This window comes from Callospermophilus lateralis, unplaced genomic scaffold (assembly GCF_048772815.1).
Source record: "Callospermophilus lateralis isolate mCalLat2 unplaced genomic scaffold, mCalLat2.hap1 Scaffold_3695, whole genome shotgun sequence".
Lineage (NCBI taxonomy): Eukaryota > Metazoa > Chordata > Mammalia > Rodentia > Sciuridae > Callospermophilus > Callospermophilus lateralis.
Window position 1 is genome coordinate 75,474 of NW_027514155.1, and position 12,140 is coordinate 87,613.

Below are 12,140 nucleotides of genomic sequence, written 5' to 3' on the forward strand. Positions count from 1 at the left end.
GCGGGTGGGCCCTGTGTTCTGGGGAAAAGCAGGTGTGCGCCTCCCCACCCCCCATCCGGGAGTGTGAGTGGTGGGGGGGGTGGGGGTCGGTCAGGGTGCACAGGACTGGTCGAGGCCTGGACCAGGCTCGGCTCCGCCGGGTCGCCTGGAGTGTCCTAGCGTCCCTGGAGAGAGCCAGGCCAGTGTGGCTCACTGCAGGCGCTGGGCGCTGGGCGCCGGAGGCGAGGCGGGAGGCGGGAGGCGGGAGGCCAGCCGCAGGCCTGAAGGGACACCGGGAGCCCAGGGCTGCCCCTGCGCCCTACCCCCGCGGGCCCGGGGGTCACGGCCTGAGGCGGTCACGGACACTGTTTCCGGACCACGCAAGAAAAGTGCGTGTGGGAAGGGGGCGCAAAAGCCTACAGCACCCGGTATTCCCAGGCGGTCTCCCATCCAAGTACTAACCAGGCCCGACCCTGCTTAGCTTCCAAGATCAGACGAGATCGGGCGCGTTCAGGGTGGTATGGCCGTAGACGAGGGAGGCTGCCCCGGAACGCCTCAAGAGCCTGCACCGGCTTCCACCCTTCAGCCCAGGGGCAGGGGAGGGCAGGGGAGGGCAGGGCAGCGGTGGAGGGGGCCAACACAGCGGGTGTTCCCAGGGGGCCTCCCTCGCCCCGCCCCAGCACTGCCCAGCGCTCCTCAACTCAACTCCAGGCTGGCTTTCTCGCTCCGACCTGACTCGGTCCCCGCGGCGGCGCGGGGGTCCTGGGAGACTGGCCGGCTCTCCCTCTCGGGTCCTCGGCCGTGCCGGATCGGGTCGGGGTGGAGTGGGCTAGGCGGGGCTGACAGGGGCTGAGTCCCGCCTCCACCTCTGCCCCTGGGCACCTGGCTCCACCTACCGGGAGCCCCGCCCCGGCCTGGCCTGGCCTCTGCCCCTCCTCGCCGAGCCCCAAGACCCCCGACCCCCGGGCACCCGGCACCCGCACCGCCACCCCACCCAGCCCTTCGCCTGGCCGAGAATCCCCAGAGAATCCCCAGCTGCCGCCGCCCGCGCTACCCTAGCCTAGCCTAGCCGAGCAGAGCCGAGCCGGGCGCCCAGAGAGCCAGGGGCGAAGACGGGAGCAGACACCCCGGCCCCCCGCGCCCCCCACCGGACACCCCAGAGACCCTGACAGAGGCCCAGCGCCCCAGCTGGAAATGCAGTGGGACTGGGCAATGGCGAGCGGCCGGCCACACACAACACCTGTGCGGGGAGCCACCCTCAGGGAGGGCCCGAGGAGGAACACACGCAGGGACCCACAGACAACCGGGCAGCGGGTGGCGAGCCGGCTGTGGCCCGCTGGTTCCCAGTCAGTCAGTCAGTCAGTCAGTCAGTCAGTCACAGGGCCAGGCTCAGAAGTGCGCCGCTGGGGCGCGGGCCTCGCCCTGAGTTCCCCATCCACTCTGCTTTGTCCACTCTGCACAGCAGCGCTTGGCCGCCCCGCACCCCCACCGCCACCCCCACCCTACCCTACCTCACCCCCACCCCACCACACTCTACCCCACCCCCGAGTGACTCCCTTCGGACTGAGTGCCAAGGTCGGAGGGCTCTGCGCCTTGTTTGTACACCTCAAGGACCAGGACCTGTACAGCACCGCCCTGAGGAAGGGCACAGACCCCTCCGTCCATTTGTCCATGGGCTGTGCTCCCGGAAAGGACCGCCTGTGAAAGTAGCGTTCCGAGTCAAACCCCGTCAGAGCCCAGTCGACGGCCTCACCAGACCGGAAGCCCCCTCACCCGCAAGCCTTGCGGGGGGCGGGGGGGAGCAGCGGTTGCGGGGGGTCGCGCGCCCACCGGGCCTTCAGGCCCTGCCTCGCGGCCAGGCGTCTCCAGGTGGAGGGTTCGCCGCGAACAAAGGGGCCTCTGCCTCCCTGTCCCCACCGCCCGGCCTTGGCCTTCAGCTCCCCTCGGCACGTGGTCCTCCCCGGCAACCTCCTGGCCCCGAACCACTTGCCTGCTCCGAAGGCTGCTTCCTCCTCTTCTCGGAGCACCTGCCCTCCTTTGACATCTGCTCTCTTGCTTGGCTCCCAGCGCAGCCTCCTAAGACCCTGTGGCCTCCTGGGCCTTCTCTCAGCCTCTGCCCTGCACACACCCTGAAGACGTGCACTCACTTCAAGGGGGATGTGGGAATCCACTCTTACATCCACGGGAAGTTAGATGGGAGATGAGAGAACCTGTGACCGCCCAGTCTCGAGGCTGCCATGGACTGGGTGACTTGCAGCCCAGAGTGAGGTGGCTGGGGTGGGAGGGGGGAAGAGAGGAGTGAGTGTGTGTCTGTGTGTGTGTGTTTGTGAGAGAGAGAGAAAGAGAGAGAGAGAGAGAGAGCGAGAGAGACAGGGTGACAGACAGAAGGGCCAAGGAAAGAGACACACTGAGTGGGAGATGGAGACAGGAGGCCTCCTCACAGGCCAGTAGAGTCACAAAGGTGAAGGAGAGATGGATGAGCAGAGAGATAGACAGAAAGACATCTGCTTCCAGAGTGTGTGTGTGTGTGTGTGTGTGAGAGAGAGAGAGAGAGAGAGAGACAGAGATAGAGAGAGAGAGAGAGAAAGAGAGAGAGATGGGTGAAGAGACAGACTCAGGGCTGGGACCCTCAGGAGGAAGGCGTTGGGAAGGGAGGCAGAGTTGCCAAGGGACGGACCTAGGGAGAGACGCTGGATGGACTCTCTCACTCCCAGGACCTGGGTGGCCACGCTCTGCTGGTGTGGCAAGAACGGGTGGGGAGCGGCCCCTGCGGGTGGGCCCTGTGTTCTGGGGAAAAGCAGGTGTGCGCCTCCCCACCCCCCATCCGGGAGTGTGAGTGGTGGGGGGGGTGGGGGTCGGTCAGGGTGCACAGGACTGGTCGAGGCCTGGACCAGGCTCGGCTCCGCCGGGTCGCCTGGAGTGTCCTAGCGTCCCTGGAGAGAGCCAGGCCAGTGTGGCTCACTGCAGGCGCTGGGCGCTGGGCGCCGGAGGCGAGGCGGGAGGCGGGAGGCGGGAGGCCATCCGCAGGCCTGAAGGGACACCGGGAGCCCAGGGCTGCCCCTGCGCCCTACCCCCGCGGGCCCGGGGGTCACGGCCTGAGGCGGTCACGGACACTGTTTCCGGGCCACGCAAGAAAAGTGCGTGTGGGAAGGGGGCGCAAAAGCCTACAGCACGCGGTATTCCCAGGCGGTCTCCCATCCAAGTACTAACCAGGCCCGACCCTGCTTAGCTTCCGAGATCGGGCGCGTTCAGGGTGGTATGGCCGTAGACGGCGGAGGCTGCCCCGGAACGCCTCAAGAGCCTGCGCCGGCTTCCACCCTTCAGCCCAGGGGCAGGGGATGGCAGGGGAGGGCAGGGCAGCGGTGGAGGGGGCCAACACAGCGGGTGTTCCCAGGGGGCCTCCCTCGCCCCGCCCCAGCACTGCCCAGCGCTCCTCAACTCAACTCCAGGCTGGCTTTCTCGCTCCGACCTGACTCGGTCCCCGCGGCGGCGCGGGGGTCCTGGGAGACTGGCCGGCTCTCCCTCTCGGGTCCTCGGCCGGGCCGGATCGGGTCGGGGTGGAGTGGGCTAGGCGGGGCTGACAGGGGCTGAGTCCCGCCTCCACCTCTGCCCCTGGGCACCTGGCTCCACCTACCGGGAGCCCCGCCCCGGCCTGGCCTGGCCTCTGCCCCTCCTCGCCGAGCCCCAAGACCCCCGACCCCCGGGCACCCGGCACCCGCACCGCCACCCCACCCAGCCCTTCGCCTGGCCGAGAATCCCCAGAGAATCCCCAGCTGCCGCCGCCCGCGCTACCCTAGCCTAGCCTAGCCGAGCAGAGCCGAGCCGGGCGCCCAGAGAGCCAGGGGCGAAGACGGGAGCAGACACCCCGGCCCCCCGCGCCCCCCACCGGACACCCCAGAGACCCTGACAGAGGCCCAGCGCCCCAGCTGGAAATGCAGTGGGACTGGGCAATGGCGAGCGGCCGGCCACACACAACACCTGTGCGGGGAGCCAACCTCAGGGAGGGCCCGAGGAGGAACACACGCAGGGACCCACAGACAACCGGGCAGCGGGTGGCGAGCCGGCTGTGGCCCGCTGGTTCCCAGTCAGTCAGTCAGTCAGTCAGTCAGTCACAGGGCCAGGCTCAGAAGTGCGCCGCTGGGGCGCGGGCCTCGCCCTGAGTTCCCCATCCACTCTGCTTTGTCCACTCTGCACAGCAGCGCTTGGCCGCCCCGCACCCCCACCGCCACCCCCACCCTACCCTACCTCACCCCCACCCCACCACACTCTACCCCACCCCCGAGTGACTCCCTTCGGACTGAGTGCCAAGGTCGGAGGGCTCTGCGCCTTGTTTGTACACCTCAAGGACCAGGACCTGTACAGCACCGCCCTGAGGAAGGGCACAGACCCCTCCGTCCATTTGTCCATGGGCTGTGCTCCCGGAAAGGACCGCCTGTGAAAGTAGCGTTCCGAGTCAAACCCCGTCAGAGCCCAGTCGACGGCCTCACCAGACCGGAAGCCCCCTCACCCGCAAGCCTTGCGGGGGGCGGGGGGGAGCAGCGGTTGCGGGGGGTCGCGCGCCCACCGGGCCTTCAGGCCCTGCCTCGCGGCCAGGCGTCTCCAGGTGGAGGGTTCGCCGCGAACAAAGGGGCCTCTGCCTCCCTGTCCCCACCGCCCGGCCTTGGCCTTCAGCTCCCCTCGGCACGTGGTCCTCCCCGGCAACCTCCTGGCCCCGAACCACTTGCCTGCTCCGAAGGCTGCTTCCTCCTCTTCTCGGAGCACCTGCCCTCCTTTGACATCTGCTCTCTTGCTTGGCTCCCAGCGCAGCCTCCTAAGACCCTGTGGCCTCCTGGGCCTTCTCTCAGCCTCTGCCCTGCACACACCCTGAAGACGTGCACTCACTTCAAGGGGGATGTGGGAATCCACTCTTACATCCACGGGAAGTTAGATGGGAGATGAGAGAACCTGTGACCGCCCAGTCTCGAGGCTGCCATGGACTGGGTGACTTGCAGCCCAGAGTGAGGTGGCTGGGGTGGGAGGGGGGAAGAGAGGAGTGAGTGTGTGTCTGTGTGTGTGTGTTTGTGAGAGAGAGAGAAAGAGAGAGAGAGAGAGAGAGCGAGAGAGACAGGGTGACACACAGAAGGGCCAAGGAAAGAGACACACTGAGTGGGAGATGGAGACAGGAGGCCTCCTCACAGGCCAGTAGAGTCACAAAGGTGAAGGAGAGATGGATGAGCAGAGAGATAGACAGAAAGACATCTGCTTCCAGAGTGTGTGTGTGTGTGTGTGTGTGAGAGAGAGAGAGAGAGAGAGAGAGAGACAGAGATAGAGAGAGAGAGAGAGAAAGAGAGAGAGATGGGTGAAGAGACAGACTCAGGGCTGGGACCCTCAGGAGGAAGGCGTTGGGAAGGGAGGCAGAGTTGCCAAGGGACGGACCTAGGGAGAGACGCTGGATGGACTCTCTCACTCCCAGGACCTGGGTGGCCACGCTCTGCTGGTGTGGCAAGAACGGGTGGGGAGCGGCCCCTGCGGGTGGGCCCTGTGTTCTGGGGAAAAGCAGGTGTGCGCCTCCCCACCCCCCATCCGGGAGTGTGAGTGGTGGGGGGGGTGGGGGTCGGTCAGGGTGCACAGGACTGGTCGAGGCCTGGACCAGGCTCGGCTCCGCCGGGTCGCCTGGAGTGTCCTAGCGTCCCTGGAGAGAGCCAGGCCAGTGTGGCTCACTGCAGGCGCTGGGCGCTGGGCGCCGGAGGCGAGGCGGGAGGCGGGAGGCCAGCCGCAGGCCTGAAGGGACACCGGGAGCCCAGGGCTGCCCCTGCGCCCTACCCCCGCGGGCCCGGGGGTCACGGCCTGAGGCGGTCACGGACACTGTTTCCGGGCCACGCAAGAAAAGTGCGTGTGGGAAGGGGGCGCAAAAGCCTACAGCACCCGGTATTCCCAGGCGGTCTCCCATCCAAGTACTAACCAGGCCCGACCCTGCTTAGCTTCCGAGATCAGACGAGATCGGGCGCGTTCAGGGTGGTATGGCCGTAGACGGCGGAGGCTGCCCCGGAACGCCTCAAGAGCCTGCGCCGGCTTCCACCCTTCAGCCCAGGGGCAGGGGAGGGCAGGGGAGGGCAGGGCAGCGGTGGAGGGGGCCAACACAGCGGGTGTTCCCAGGGGGCCTCCCTCGCCCCGCCCCAGCACTGCCCAGCGCTCCTCAACTCAACTCCAGGCTGGCTTTCTCGCTCCGACCTGACTCGGTCCCCGCGGCGGCGCGGGGGTCCTGGGAGACTGGCCGGCTCTCCCTCTCGGGTCCTCGGCCGGGCCGGATCGGGTCGGGGTGGAGTGGGCTAGGCGGGGCTGACAGGGGCTGAGTCCCGCCTCCACCTCTGCCCCTGGGCACCTGGCTCCACCTACCGGGAGCCCCGCCCCGGCCTGGCCTGGCCTCTGCCCCTCCTCGCCGAGCCCCAAGACCCCCGACCCCCGGGCACCCGGCACCCGCACCGCCACCCCACCCAGCCCTTCGCCTGGCCGAGAATCCCCAGAGAATCCCCAGCTGCCGCCGCCCGCGCTACCCTAGCCTAGCCTAGCCGAGCAGAGCCGAGCCGGGCGCCCAGAGAGCCAGGGGCGAAGACGGGAGCAGACACCCCGGCCCCCCGCGCCCCCCACCGGACACCCCAGAGACCCTGACAGAGGCCCAGCGCCCCAGCTGGAAATGCAGTGGGACTGGGCAATGGCGAGCGGCCGGCCACACACAACACCTGTGCGGGGAGCCAACCTCAGGGAGGGCCCGAGGAGGAACACACGCAGGGACCCACAGACAACCGGGCAGCGGGTGGCGAGCCGGCTGTGGCCCGCTGGTTCCCAGTCAGTCAGTCAGTCAGTCAGTCAGTCAGTCACAGGGCCAGGCTCAGAAGTGCGCCGCTGGGGCGCGGGCCTCGCCCTGAGTTCCCCATCCACTCTGCTTTGTCCACTCTGCACAGCAGCGCTTGGCCGCCCCGCACCCCCACCGCCACCCCCACCCTACCCTACCTCACCCCCACCCCACCACACTCTACCCCACCCCCGAGTGACTCCCTTCGGACTGAGTGCCAAGGTCGGAGGGCTCTGCGCCTTGTTTGTACACCTCAAGGACCAGGACCTGTACAGCACCGCCCTGAGGAAGGGCACAGACCCCTCCGTCCATTTGTCCATGGGCTGTGCTCCCGGAAAGGACCGCCTGTGAAAGTAGCGTTCCGAGTCAAACCCCGTCAGAGCCCAGTCGACGGCCTCACCAGACCGGAAGCCCCCTCACCCGCAAGCCTTGCGGGGGGCGGGGGGGAGCAGCGGTTGCGGGGGGTCGCGCGCCCACCGGGCCTTCAGGCCCTGCCTCGCGGCCAGGCGTCTCCAGGTGGAGGGTTCGCCGCGAACAAAGGGGCCTCTGCCTCCCTGTCCCCACCGCCCGGCCTTGGCCTTCAGCTCCCCTCGGCACGTGGTCCTCCCCGGCAACCTCCTGGCCCCGAACCACTTGCCTGCTCCGAAGGCTGCTTCCTCCTCTTCTCGGAGCACCTGCCCTCCTTTGACATCTGCTCTCTTGCTTGGCTCCCAGCGCAGCCTCCTAAGACCCTGTGGCCTCCTGGGCCTTCTCTCAGCCTCTGCCCTGCACACACCCTGAAGACGTGCACTCACTTCAAGGGGGATGTGGGAATCCACTCTTACATCCACGGGAAGTTAGATGGGAGATGAGAGAACCTGTGACCGCCCAGTCTCGAGGCTGCCATGGACTGGGTGACTTGCAGCCCAGAGTGAGGTGGCTGGGGTGGGAGGGGGGAAGAGAGGAGTGAGTGTGTGTCTGTGTGTGTGTGTTTGTGAGAGAGAGAGAGAGAGAGAGAGAGAGAGCGAGAGAGACAGGGTGACAGACAGAAGGGCCAAGGAAAGAGACACACTGAGTGGGAGATGGAGACAGGAGGCCTCCTCACAGGCCAGTAGAGTCACAAAGGTGAAGGAGAGATGGATGAGCAGAGAGATAGACAGAAAGACATCTGCTTCCAGAGTGTGTGTGTGTGTGTGTGTGTGTGTGAGAGAGAGAGAGAGAGAGAGAGAGAGAGACAGAGATAGAGAGAGAGAGAGAGAAAGAGAGAGAGATGGGTGAAGAGACAGACTCAGGGCTGGGACCCTCAGGAGGAAGGCGTTGGGAAGGGAGGCAGAGTTGCCAAGGGACGGACCTAGGGAGAGACGCTGGATGGACTCTCTCACTCCCAGGACCTGGGTGGCCACGCTCTGCTGGTGTGGCAAGAACGGGTGGGGAGCGGCCCCTGCGGGTGGGCCCTGTGTTCTGGGGAAAAGCAGGTGTGCGCCTCCCCACCCCCCATCCGGGAGTGTGAGTGGTGGGGGGGGGTGGGGGTCGGTCAGGGTGCACAGGACTGGTCGAGGCCTGGACCAGGCTCGGCTCCGCCGGGTCGCCTGGAGTGTCCTAGCGTCCCTGGAGAGAGCCAGGCCAGTGTGGCTCACTGCAGGCGCTGGGCGCTGGGCGCCGGAGGCGAGGCGGGAGGCGGGAGGCGGGAGGCCATCCGCAGGCCTGAAGGGACACCGGGAGCCCAGGGCTGCCCCTGCGCCCTACCCCCGCGGGCCCGGGGGTCACGGCCTGAGGCGGTCACGGACACTGTTTCCGGGCCACGCAAGAAAAGTGCGTGTGGGAAGGGGGCGCAAAAGCCTACAGCACCCGGTATTCCCAGGCGGTCTCCCATCCAAGTACTAACCAGGCCCGACCCTGCTTAGCTTCCGAGATCAGACGAGATCGGGCGCGTTCAGGGTGGTATGGCCGTAGACGGCGGAGGCTGCCCCGGAACGCCTCAAGAGCCTGCGCGGGCTTCCACCCTTCAGCCCAGGGGCAGGGGAGGGCAGGGGAGGGCAGGGCAGCGGTGGAGGGGGCCAACACAGCGGGTGTTCCCAGGGGGCCTCCCTCGCCCCGCCCCAGCACTGCCCAGCGCTCCTCAACTCAACTCCAGGCTGGCTTTCTCGCTCAGACCTGACTCGGTCCCCGCGGCGGCGCGGGGGTCCTGGGAGACTGGCCGGCTCTCCCTCTCGGGTCCTCGGCCGGGCCGGATCGGGTCGGGGTGGAGTGGGCTAGGCGGGGCTGACAGGGGCTGAGTCCCGCCTCCACCTCTGCCCCTGGGCACCTGGCTCCACCTACCGGGAGCCCCGCCCCGGCCTGGCCTGGCCTCTGCCCCTCCTCGCCGAGCCCCAAGACCCCCGACCCCCGGGCACCCGGCACCCGCACCGCCACCCCACCCAGCCCTTCGCCTGGCCGAGAATCCCCAGAGAATCCCCAGCTGCCGCCGCCCGCGCTACCCTAGCCTAGCCTAGCCGAGCAGAGCCGAGCCGGGCGCCCAGAGAGCCAGGGGCGAAGACGGGAGCAGACACCCCGGCCCCCCGCGCCCCCCACCGGACACCCCAGAGACCCTGACAGAGGCCCAGCGCCCCAGCTGGAAATGCAGTGGGACTGGGCAATGGCGAGCGGCCGGCCACACACAACACCTGTGCGGGGAGCCAACCTCAGGGAGGGCCCGAGGAGGAACACACGCAGGGACCCACAGACAACCGGGCAGCGGGTGGCGAGCCGGCTGTGGCCCGCTGGTTCCCAGTCAGTCAGTCAGTCAGTCAGTCAGTCAGTCACAGGGCCAGGCTCAGAAGTGCGCCGCTGGGGCGCGGGCCTCGCCCTGAGTTCCCCATCCACTCTGCTTTGTCCACTCTGCACAGCAGCGCTTGGCCGCCCCGCACCCCCACCGCCACCCCCACCCTACCCTACCTCACCCCCACCCCACCACACTCTACCCCACCCCCGAGTGACTCCCTTCGGACTGAGTGCCAAGGTCGGAGGGCTCTGCGCCTTGTTTGTACACCTCAAGGACCAGGACCTGTACAGCACCGCCCTGAGGAAGGGCAGAGACCCCTCCGTCCATTTGTCCATGGGCTGTGCTCCCGGAAAGGACCGCCTGTGAAAGTAGCGTTCCGAGTCAAACCCCGTCAGAGCCCAGTCGACGGCCTCACCAGACCGGAATCCCCCTCACCCGCAAGCCTTGCGGGGGGCCGGGGGGAGCAGCGGTTGCGGGGTTCGCGCGCCCACCGGGCCTTCAGGCCCTGCCTCGCGGCCAGGCGTCTCCAGGTGGAGGGTTCGCCGCGAACAAAGGGGCCTCTGCCTCCCTGTCCCCACCGCCCGGCCTTGGCCTTCAGCTCCCCTCGGCACGTGGTCCTCCCCGGCAACCTCCTGGCCCCGAACCACTTGCCTGCTCCGAAGGCTGCTTCCTCCTCTTCTCGGAGCACCTGCCCTCCTTTGACATCTGCTCTCTTGCTTGGCTCCCAGCGCAGCCTCCTAAGACCCTGTGGCCTCCTGGGCCTTCTCTCAGCCTCTGCCCTGCACACACCCTGAAGACGTGCACTCACTTCAAGGGGGATGTGGGAATCCACTCTTACATCCACGGGAAGTTAGATGGGAGATGAGAGAACCTGTGACCGCCCAGTCTCGAGGCTGCCATGGACTGGGTGACTTGCAGCCCAGAGTGAGGTGGCTGGGGTGGGAGGGGGGAAGAGAGGAGTGAGTGTGTGTCTGTGTGTGTGTGTTTGTGAGAGAGAGAGAGAGAGAGAGAGAGAGAGCGAGAGAGACAGGGTGACAGACAGAAGGGCCAAGGAAAGAGACACACTGAGTGGGAGATGGAGACAGGAGGCCTCCTCACAGGCCAGTAGAGTCTCAAAGGTGAAGGAGAGATGGATGAGCAGAGAGATAGACAGAAAGACATCTGCTTCCAGAGTGTGTGTGTGTGTGTGTGTGTGTGAGAGAGAGAGAGAGAGAGAGAGAGAGAGCGAGAGAGACAGGGTGACAGACAGAAGGGCCAAGGAAAGAGACACACTGAGTGGGAGATGGAGACAGGAGGCCTCCTCACAGGCCAGTAGAGTCACAAAGGTGAAGGAGAGATGGATGAGCAGAGAGATAGACAGAAAGACATCTGCTTCCAGAGTGTGTGTGTGTGTGTGTGTGTGTGAGAGAGAGAGAGAGAGAGAGAGAGAGAGAGAGAGAGAGACAGAGATAGAGAGAGAGAGAGAGAAAGAGAGAGAGATGGGTGAAGAGACAGACTCAGGGCTGGGACCCTCAGGAGGAAGGCGTTGGGAAGGGAGGCAGAGTTGCCAAGGGACGGACCTAGGGAGAGACGCTGGATGGACTCTCTCACTCCCAGGACCTGGGTGGCCACGCTCTGCTGGTGTGGCAAGAACGGGTGGGGAGCGGCCCCTGCGGGTGGGCCCTGTGTTCTGGGGAAAAGCAGGTGTGCGCCTCCCCACCCCCCATCCGGGAGTGTGAGTGGTGGGGGGGGGGTGGGGGTCGGTCAGGGTGCACAGGACTGGTCGAGGCCTGGACCAGGCTCGGCTCCGCCGGGTCGCCTGGAGTGTCCTAGCGTCCCTGGAGAGAGCCAGGCCAGTGTGGCTCACTGCAGGCGCTGGGCGCTGGGCGCCGGAGGCGAGGCGGGAGGCGGGAGGCGGGAGGCGAGCCGCAGGCCTGAAGGGACACCGGGAGCCCAGGGCTGCCCCTGCGCCCTACCCCCGCGGGCCCGGGGGTCACGGCCTGAGGCGGTCACGGACACTGTTTCCGGGCCACGCAAGAAAAGTGCGTGTGGGAAGGGGGCGCAAAAGCCTACAGCACCCGGTATTCCCAGGCGGTCTCCCATCCAAGTACTAACCAGGCCCGACCCTGCTTAGCTTCCGAGATCAGACGAGATCGGGCGCGTTCAGGGTGGTATGGCCGTAGACGGCGGAGGCTGCCCCGGAACGCCTCAAGAGCCTGCGCCGGCTTCCACCCTTCAGACCAGGGGCAGGGGAGGGCAGGGGAGGGCAGGGCAGCGGTGGAGGGGGCCAACACAGCGGGTGTTCCCAGGGGGCCTCCCTCGCCCCGCCCCAGCACTGCCCAGCGCTCCTCAACTCAACTCCAGGCTGGCTTTCTCGCTCCGACCTGACTCGGTCCCCGCGGCGGCGCGGGGGTCCTGGGAGACTGGCCGGCTCTCCCTCTCGGGTCCTCGGCCGGGCCGGATCGGGTCGGGGTGGAGTGGGCTAGGCGGGGCTGACAGGGGCTGAGTCCCGCCTCCACCTCTGCCCCTGGGCACCTGGCTCCACCTACCGGGAGCCCCGCCCCGGCCTGGCCTGGCCTCTGCCCCTCCTCGCCGAGCCCCAAGACCCCC

At 67.3% G+C, this 12,140-nt stretch overlaps 4 non-coding genes and 1 pseudogene across 4 annotated transcripts; all 5 read right to left on the minus strand.

The window, feature by feature from the left end:
* Window positions 1-392: 392 nt before the first annotated feature.
* LOC143640619 (5S ribosomal RNA) lies at window positions 393-511 on the minus strand. Its single transcript, XR_013155041.1, has one exon. It is a non-coding gene; the product is annotated as a 5S ribosomal RNA (ribosomal RNA).
* A 2,629-nt stretch (window positions 512-3,140) lies between these two features.
* LOC143640624 (5S ribosomal RNA) lies at window positions 3,141-3,249 on the minus strand (annotated as a pseudogene).
* A 2,622-nt stretch (window positions 3,250-5,871) lies between these two features.
* On the minus strand, window positions 5,872-5,990 carry LOC143640610 (5S ribosomal RNA). The gene has a single exon (XR_013155032.1). It is a non-coding gene; the product is annotated as a 5S ribosomal RNA (ribosomal RNA).
* Window positions 5,991-8,626: 2,636 nt separating this feature from the next.
* LOC143640611 (5S ribosomal RNA) lies at window positions 8,627-8,745 on the minus strand. The gene has a single exon (XR_013155033.1). It is a non-coding gene; the product is annotated as a 5S ribosomal RNA (ribosomal RNA).
* Window positions 8,746-11,596: 2,851 nt separating this feature from the next.
* Window positions 11,597-11,715, minus strand: LOC143640612 (5S ribosomal RNA). Its single transcript, XR_013155034.1, has one exon. It is a non-coding gene; the product is annotated as a 5S ribosomal RNA (ribosomal RNA).
* Between the last annotated feature and the right edge of the window lie 425 nt (window positions 11,716-12,140).